Source organism: Triticum dicoccoides, chromosome 6B (assembly GCF_002162155.2).
Source record: "Triticum dicoccoides isolate Atlit2015 ecotype Zavitan chromosome 6B, WEW_v2.0, whole genome shotgun sequence".
NCBI classification, from domain to species: domain Eukaryota; kingdom Viridiplantae; phylum Streptophyta; class Magnoliopsida; order Poales; family Poaceae; genus Triticum; species Triticum dicoccoides.
This window is the reverse complement of record NC_041391.1, coordinates 526,033,457-526,043,811: the sequence shown is the minus strand read 5'-3', so window position 1 is coordinate 526,043,811 and position 10,355 is coordinate 526,033,457.

The following is a 10,355-nucleotide window of genomic DNA, read 5'->3' as shown; positions in this document are numbered from 1 at the left end:
GATCAAGGCATGGGAGACGTCACCGGGCTGCACGTGTGTTGAACGCAGAGGCACCATTGTTCGGTGCTTAGATCGGATTCGGCCGCGATCTGAATCGCTTCGTGAACGACTCCACCGACCGCGTTCTTGTAACGCTTCCGCATCGCGATCTTCAAGGGTATGAAGATGCACTCCCCTCTCTCTCGTTGCTAGTATATCCATAGATTGATCTTGGTGATGCATAGAAAGTTTTGAATTTCTGCTACGTTCCCCAACAATGGCATCATGAGCTAGGTCTATTGCGTAGATTCTATGCACGAGTAGAACACAAGTTGTTGTCGGTGTTGATTTTGTTCAATATGCTTACAGTTACTAGTCCAATCTTGTTTCGACAGTATTGTGGGATGAAGCGGCCTGGACCGACCTTACACGTACACTTACGTGAGACAGGTTCTACCGACTGACATGCACTTGTTGCATAAGGTGGCTAGCGGGTGCCAGTCTCTCCCACTTTAGTCGGATCGGATTCGATGAAAAGGGTCCTTATGAAGGGTAAATAGCAATTGGCATATCACGTTGTGGTTTTGGCGTAGGTAAGAAACGTTCTTGCTAGAAACCTATAGCAGCCAAGTAAAAACATGCAACAACAATTAGAGGACGTCTAACTTGTTTTTGCAGCATATGCCGTGTGATGTGATATGGCCAAAAAGGATGTGATGAATGAAATATATGTGATGTATGAGATTGATCATGTTCTTGTAATAGGAATCATGACTTGCATGTCCATGAGTATGACAACCGGCAGGAGCCATAGGAGTTGTCTTTATTTATTGTATGTCCTGCGTGTCATTGAATAACGCCATGTAATTACTTTACTTCATTGCTAAACCATTAGCCATAGTAGTAGAAGTAATAGCTGGCGAGACAACTTCATGGAGACACGATGATGGAGATCATGGTGTCATGCCGGTGACGATGATGATCATGGAGCCCCGAAGATGGAGATCAAAAGGAGCAAAATGATATTGGCCATATCATGTCACTATTTGATTGCATGTGATGTTTATCATGTTTATGCATCTTATTTGCTTAGAACGACGGTAGTAAATAAGATGATCCCTCATTAAAATTTCAAGAAAGTGTTCCCCCTAACTGTGCACCATTGCAAAAGTTTGTTGTTTCGAAGCACCACGTGATGATCGGGTGTGATAGATTCTAACGTTCACATACAACGGGTGTAAGCCAGATTTACACACGCGAAACACTTAGGTTGACTTGACGAGCCTAGCATGTACAGACATGGCCTCGGCACACAAGAGAACGAAAGGTCGAACATGAGTCGTATAGTGGATACAATCAACATGAAGATGTTCAACGATGATGACTAGTCCGTCTCACGTGATGATTGGACACGGCCTAGTTGACTCGGATCATGTGTCACTTAGATAACTAGAGGGATGTCTATCTGAGTGGGAGTTCATAAGATGAACTTAATTATCCTGAACATAGTCAAAAGGTTTTTTGCAAATTACATCGTAGCTCGAGCTTTAGTTCTATTGTTTTAGATATGTTCCTAGAGAAAATTTAGTTGAAAGTTGATAGTAGCAATTCTGCGGACTGGGTCCATAAACTGAGGATTGTCCTCATTGCTGCGTAGAAGGCTTATGTCCTTAATGCACCGGTCGGTGTGCTGAACGTCGAACGTCGTCTGTGGATGTTGCGAACATCTGACATACATGTTCTGATGACTACATGATAGTTCAGTAATGTTAAACGTTTTAGAATTGTGGCGCCGAAGCGTTTTTTGAAACGTCGCGGAACATATGAGATGTTCCAAGGGCTGAAATTGGGATTTCAGGCTCGTGTCCATGTCAAGAGGTATGAGACCTCCGACGAGTTTCTTAGCCTACAAACTATGGGAGAAAAGCTCAATCGTTGAGCTTGTACTCAGATTGTCTGGGTACAACAATCACTTGAATTGAGTGGGAGTTAATCTTCCAGATGAGATAGTGATGTTTCTCCAAAGTCATTGACACAAGGCTACTAGAGCTTCGTGATGAACTATAACATATCAGGGATAGATATGATGATCCTTGAAATATTCGTGATGTTTGACACCGCAAAGGTAGAAATCAAGAAGGAGCATCAATTGTTGATGGTTAGTGAAACCACTAGTTTCAAGAAGGGCAAGGGCAAGAAGGGATACTTCATGAAACGGCAAATCAGCTGCTGCTCTAGTGAAGAAACCCAAGGTTGAACCCAAACCCGAGACTAAGTGCTTCTATAATAAGGGTAACGGTCACTGGAGCAGAATTACCCTAGATACTTGGTAGATAAGAAGGCAGGCAAGGTCGACAGAAGTATATTGGATATACATTATATTAATGTGTACTCTACTAGTACTCCTAGTAGCACCATGGTAATAGATACCGGTTCGGTTGCTAAGTGTTAGTAACTCGAAATAAAAGGCTACGGAATAAACGGAGACTAGCTAAAGGCGAGGTGACGATATGTGTTGGAAGTATTTCCAAGGTTGATGTGATCAAACATCACACGCTCCCTCTACCATCGGGATCGGTGTTAAACCAAAATAATTGTTATTTGGTGTTTGCATTGAGCATAGACATGATTGGATTATGTCTATCACAATACGGTTATTCATTTAAGGAGAATAATGGTTACTCTGTTTATTTGAATAATACCTTCAATGGTCTTGCACCTAAAATGAATGGTTTATTGAATCTCGATCGTAGTGATACACATGTTCATGCCAAAAGATATAAGATAGTAATGATAGTACCACCTACTTGTGGCACTGCCATGTAAGTCATATTGGTATAAAACGTATGAAGAAGCTCCATGTTGATGGATCTTTGGACTCACTCATTTTTTGAAAAGTTTGAGGCGTGCGAACCATGTCTATTGGTATGTACGCATGAAGAAACTCCATGCAGATGGATTGTTTGGACTCACTTGATTTTGAATCACTTGAGACATGCAAATCATACCACATGGGCAAGATGACTGAAAAGCCTCATTTTCAGTAAGATGGAACAAGAAAGCAACTTGTTGGAAGTAATACATTTTGATGTATGCAGTCCAATGAGTGCTGAGGCATGTAGTGGATATCGTTATGTTCTTACTTCACAGATGATTTGAGTAGATATTGAGTATATTTACTTGATGAAACACAAGTCTGAATTATTGAAAGGTTCAAGTAATTTCAGAGTGAAGTTGAAGATCTTCGTGACAAGAGGATAAAATGTCTATGATATGATCATAGAGATGAATATCTGAGTTGCGAGTTTGGTACACAATTGAGACATTGTGGAAATTGTTTCACAACTAACACCGCGTGGAACACCATAGTATGATGGTGTGTCCGAACAACATAGATGCACCCTATTGGATATGGGGCATACCATGATGTCTCTTATCGAATTACCACTATCGTTCATGGGTTAGGCATTAGAGACAACCACATTCACTTTAAATAGGGCACCACGTAATTCCGTTGAGACGACACCGTATGAACTATGGTTTGGAGAAACCTAAGTTGTCGTTTCTTAAAAGTATGGGGCTGTGACGCTTATGTGAAAAAAGTTTCAGGCTGATAAGCTCGAACCCAAAGCGGATAAAAGCATCTTCATAGGACACCCAAAACAGTTGGGTATACCTCCAGTCTCAGTTCCGGAAGCAAAAGGGATTGTTCTAGAATCAAGTCCTTTCTCGAGGAAAAGTTTCTCTCGAAAGAATTGAGTGGGAGGATGGTGGAGACTTGATGAGGTTGTTGAACCATCACTTCAACTAGTTTGTAGCAGGGCACACAAAGTTGTTCCTGTGGCACCTACACCAATTGAAGAAGAAGCTTATGATAGTGATCATGAAACTTCGGATCAAGTCACTACCAAACCTCGTAGGTCGACAAGGATGCGTACTGCTTCAGAGTGGTACGTAATCCTGTCTTGGAGGTCATGTTTCTAGACAACAATGAACCTACGAGCTATGGAGAAGCGATGGTGGGCCCGGATTCCGATGAATGGCTCGAGGCCATAAAAATCCGAGAGAGGATCCATGTATGAAAACAAAGTATAGACTTTGGAAGAACTACTTGATGGTCATAAGGCTGTTGGGTACAGATGGATTTTAAAAGGAAGACAAACAATGATGGTAAGTGTCACAATTAAGAAAGCTCGACTTGTCATTAAGATGTTTTCTGACAAGTTCAAGGAGTTGACTGCGATGAGACTTTCTCACTCGTAGCGATGCTAAAGAGTCTGTTGGAATTATATTAGCAGTTACTGCATGATTTATGAAATCTTGCAGATAGGATGTCAAAACATTGTTTCCTCGATGATATTCTTGAGGAAAGGTTGTATGTGATACAACCAAAAGGTTTTGTCAATCCTAAAAGATGCTAACAAGTGCAAAGCTCCAGCAATCCTTCTAAGCACTGGAGTAAGCATCTCGGAGTTGGAATATACGCTTTGATGAGATAATCAAAGATTTTGGGTTTATACAAAGTTTATGAGAAACTTGTATTTCCAAAGAAGTGAGTGGGAGCACTATAGAATTTCTGATGAGTATATGTTATTAACATATTGTTGATCAGAAATGATGTAGAATTTCTAGAAATCATATAGGGTTATTTGGAAAGTGTTTTTCAATGGAAAACCTGGATTAAGGTACTTGAACATTGAGCGTCAAGATCTATAAGGATAGATCAAAACGCTTAATAGTACTTTCAAATAAATACATACCGTGACAAATTTTGAAGGAGTTCAAAATAGATCGGCAAATAAGGAGTTCTTGGCTGTGTTATAAGTTGTGAATATTGAGTAAGACTCAAGACATGACCACAGCAGAAGAGAGAGAAAGGACGAAGGTCGTCCCCTATGCTTCAGACGTAGGCTCTATAGTATGTTATGCTGTGTACCGCACCTGAAGTGTGCCTTGCCATGAGTCAGTCAAGGGGTACAAGTGTGATCCAGGAATGGATCACATGACAGCGGTCAAGGTTATCCTCAGTAACTAGTGGACTAAGGAATTTTCTCAATTATGGAGGTGGTAAAAGAGTTCATCGTAAAGGGTTACGCCGATGCAAACTTTGACACTAATCCGGATTATTCTGAGTAGTAAACCAGATTCGTATATTAGAACAGTTATTTGGAATAGCTCCAAATAGAGCGTGGTAGCTGCATCTAGGAGATGACATAGAGATTTGCAAAGCACACACGGATCTGAAAGGTTCAAATCCGTTGACTAATAACCTCTCTCACAAGCGAGATATGATCAAACCCCATGGGTGTTGATTCATTACAATCACATAGTGATGTGAACTAGATTATTGACTCTAGTGCAAGTGGGAGACTGTTGGAAATATGCCCTAGAGGCAATAATAAAATGGTTATTATTGTATTTCCTTGTTCATGATAATTTTCTATTATTCATGCTATAATTGTATTGACCGGAAACCGCAATACATGCATGAATACATAGACCACAACATGTCCCTAGTGAGCCTCTAGTTGACTAGCTCGTTGATCAACAGATGGTCATGGTTCCTGACCATGGACATTGGATGTCATTGATAACGGGATCACATCATTAGGAGAATGATGTGATGAACAAGACCCAATCCTACGCATAGCACAAGATCGTGTAGTTCGTTTGCTAAAGCTTTTCTAATGTCAAGTATCATTTTCTTAGACCATGAGATTGTGCAACTCCCGGATACCGTAGGAATACTTTGGGTGTGCCAAACGTCACAACATAACTGAGTGACTATAAAGGTGCACTACAGGTATCTCCGAAAGTGTCTGTTGGGTTAGCACGAATCGAGACTGGGATTTGTCACTCCGTATGACGGAGAGGTATCTCTAGGCCCACTCAGTAATGCATCATCATAATGAGCTCAATGTGACTAAGTAGTTAGTCACAGGATCATCCATTACGGAACGAGTAAAGTGACATGCCGGTAACGAGATTGAACGAGGTATTGGGATACCGACGATCGAATCTCGGGCAAGTAACATACCGATTGACAAAGGGAATTGTATATGGGATTGATTGAATCCCCGACATCGTGGTTCATCCGATGAGATCATCGTGGAACATGTGGGAGCCAATATGGGTATCCCGATCCCGCTATTGGTTATTGGCCGGAGAGTTGTCTCGGTCATGTCTGCATGGTTCCCGAACCCGTAGGGTCTACACACTTAAGGTTCGGTGACGCTAGGGTTATATGGAAGTTTTGTATGTGGTTACCAAATGTTGTTCGGAGTCCCGGATGAGATCCCGGACGTCACGAGGAGTTCTGGAATGGTCCGGAGGTAAAGGTTTATATATGGGAAGTCCAGTTTCAGTCACCGGAATAGTTTTGGGGGTTATCGATATTGTACTGGGACCACCGAAAGGTGTCCGGAGGTCCATCGGGTGGGGCCATCTGCCCCGGGGGGCTTGATGGGCTGAATAAGGGGGGAACCAGCCCCTAGTGGGCTGGTGCGCCCCTCCCCAAGGGCCCAAGGCACCTAGGGTTGAAAACCCTAGGGGAGGGGGGCGCCTCCACCTTGCTTGGGGGGCAAGTCTCCCCCTCCTGGCCGCCGCCCATCCCCTCTAGATGGGATCTGGAGGGGGTCGGCCCCCCTCTCCCCTTCCCCTATATATAGTGGGGGTTTTGGGGCTGCCAGGAACATGAGTGTTCCTCTCTCCTAGCGCAGCCCTACCCCTCTCCCTCCTCATCTCTCGCAGTGCTTGGCGAAGCCCTGCTGGAGTGCCACGCTCCTCCATCACCACCACGCCATTGTGCTGCTGCTGGACAGAGTCTTCCCCAACCTCTCCCTCTATCCTTGCTGGATCAAGGCATGGGAGACGTCACCGGGCTGCACGTGTGTTGAACGCGGAGGCACCGTTGTTCGGTGCTTAGATCGGATTCGGCCGCGATCTAAATCGCTTCGTGAATGACTCCACCGACCGCGTTCTTGTAACGCTTCCGCATCGCGATCTTCAAGGGTATGAAGATGCACTCCCCTCTCTCTCGTTGCTAGTATCTCCATAGATTGATCTTGGTGATGCGTAGAAGATTTTGAATTAATGCTACGTTCCCCAACACGGGACCCCCTACCCAAGATCCGCCGGTTTTGACACCAAAAGCCGTTTCTAGCCCGTGTTAACTTTCGGCCTTCTAAGGGCCCATTTATTCTTGGGCTCATTTCCAGAATTCGATTACTTATGGCATGTTACTGTCCTGTTCCGCTTGTGGTCCAAATTTAGCAGTCAGCCTATTTGTGGCTCGTTAACCCGTTGGGCTGTTTTCATAGCGTCGTCAAATACGGCCTAATAACGGTCCTTTATGGTAGGGCCATAAAACGTATAATTTCCACTCTAGCCCGTTTACGGCCCATTTTGCGGACCTTTATTGGCCCACGAATTATACGGCCCATGTTTGGCAAAACGATTATACGGCCCCTAGAAGGCCCATAGATTAGACGGCCCGTAGAAGGCCCATGGATCCTACGTCCCATAGAAAGCCCATGGATCCTACGGCCCGTAGAAGGCCCATGGATCCTATGGCCCATAGAAGGCCCATGGATCGTACAGCCCGTGGAGGGCCATGGTCACTACAAAAGGTAGCAGGATCACGGTTACAACAGTTCGTGTGTCGCCATGGTTATTATGGCCTAGTTATAAAAATAGGTTATTGTGGCCACTAGAAAAATGCAGAAAAAGAACTGCAGTGACTACAAGAAAACAACTAAATAAGACAATAAGGAAATAAATAAACAAGCAACTAATGCTAGGCTATTACGGATATTACACATATTACATCCACTGGGCATCAAAGTTCACCACCAGTGCAAATATAGGAAACAAAGCAGCATATTATATACATGGCCGTCTAAATTGGCCAGCAGTGGAAATAAACGCGGCAGCAAAACAAGTCCATAACTGAAACAACTTCAGAAGAGCTCAAGAAACATTATCCTGGGTATCCACCATGCTGGCAATGAGCTTAGCAAGCTTATTAGCTTTGTCCTTTTTGGCGCTAAAATCCTCCAACGCTTGCTGTTGCACCAGAAAGTATGCATCTGAATGCTCCAGGGACTTCCGCAGTCCTTCGGCTTCTTATCGCAGCACAACTGATCGATGTCTTTCAGCTTGTAGTTGAGACTCAAGAAATTGAACTGATTCAGACAGTGAGTTTGAATAGCTTGTGCCAGCAATAGTGGCCAGTAACTCGAACACTAAACCAAGACATGACTTTGGGGTTGTCTCACTGTCTTCAAGATAGTTTTCCTTCGGTGTTTTATCAGCTTTGTTGGAGACCAACAAGGATGTCTCACTATCCTGAACCTTATCTGCATTACTTCCTTTACCATTGCTTAATAAGGCACTCTTCCCCAATATTTTGTCAGCATTCTAAAAGAAGAAACAAGAAGACACATAATAGGTTTAGCATGTACTAGTATATGAAACTCATTTCGGTGAACCAATTCATTAGTAAGGGGGACATGATTAAACTGCCAAGTCTTCTATTGCCAAGTAGTACATAATAAAAGCATCAAACAAACATATATCTATGTCCTATGGTCACTGCATTGTCTTGCCAAATCAAAATAGAGACACGGTTCAAATCGTATCAGTTCAAAACAAAGCAGCACTGAAAGAATACAAAGCATGGGAAACTACACGGCACAACAAGATTTCAGATGGGTACCACAGGTCTACATGTATAACAACACTATTGGCTATGTTGTGATGCTAGTAATGCGCATGATATGAGAAGTCAACTGTATACACAATTTAAATTGAAATCAACAGAGCTATTTATAAGAGAAAACATGTTAAAGAAACGTGCGTAAATATACCTATTGTGCCATTGGAGTTTCGATTGGATCCTTCAATTTTAAAATAAGTTTGTATGAGTAAATACAATGATACAAGAGCAAAGCAGTATGCACGATAGCAATGGAATCTTAAATGAGAACAGTTGTTCTTCAAGTTTAAGCACTTGTTCTACATGAACAGAGTACAGTAAGACGCAGGCATATAGTACTTAAAAAAATAGCTCATAGACCTTACCATATTCTTGGTTTGGGACCAGTACAGAAGAAGGCATTCTCAGTCATCGTCCAGCAAATGTGTCTCAGGAGAAAGTAAGGGAATTTGATGTGTTTCTTTGCCACTGAAGTACATTTTATTCAGGTAATTTCAATACTACCACCAAGCATTCTTGAAGATAACAAAGGTATTAGCACAGATTACCTCATCCCGAGCTTCCAAATCTGTCCTTCTCTATAGAGAAAAATGGGAAAAATTGTTGTATTATAACCATCATGGAGGTAGAATGTATGGGGCAAAGCAAAGTAATTGCCATGAATAATGTTACATACACATAACTCCTGGACAAACACCTGCAACTAGCATTTTCCTTCATCTTCAGTATAATATTTCCATGGTGGGAAGATACGCACATAGGATTTAACAACATCAAATGCGATATATGCTAAACTATGAATGGCTGGTTGTGCTTCCTCCACGGGAATAGGTGTACTAACTAGTGGAGTTGGGGTTTGTCGTGGTAGTACTCGCGCCTTGGGAATTGGAGCTTCCTTACTAACTGCTCTTGTTTGGGAGCTCTATGGTGGAGATGGTGTTGTGTCAATAGGAACTGGGTTACTATCTGCTGGGGTTGGGATTAGATTATGTGAAGTTGGTTCTTTGTTCATCGCAGTAGGGGAACAACCTGCGAGAGTCTGGGTTATATGTGGTAGGGCTGGTTCTCGTGCATGTACAATCAGGGTGCTATCTCCACCAAGAGGTAGGACTGTTTTATTTGAAGACCGTAGTTTTAGTCCGCTAGATACTGCCATCACCCGCTCCAATTCAAATGGCTGATAAACAGGAAACATAGTTGAATGTACAGACATTATATGAGAAACAGATGCAATAGATAGTGTGAAAAAAAGAGGGCATGCAATACTTGACATGTAAATTGTTTAACTAAAAAGGATAGCATGACATAATTTCACATATTTGGTGTCTATCTAAACTGGATAGCATAGCATGACATAATCCAAAGATATGATGACTAACTAAATGGGATGGCATGAGATAATTATATGATGTCTTTAGTAAACATGTTCGCATGACATAATTCATATACATGTTATCTAAGTAATCAGGATCGCATGATTTAATTCACATGTGTTTTTATATGCTAAGCAGAGGGCATTCGCATATATGATGTATGAACTAAGAACATGGTGTTGAATATTGTGTATATGATGTCTAAACTATGCAATGTAAGACACCATATGCATGATATGAGCAGTATAACCATGCAAAGTTAGAGCATACACCTCGGTGGGGGAATA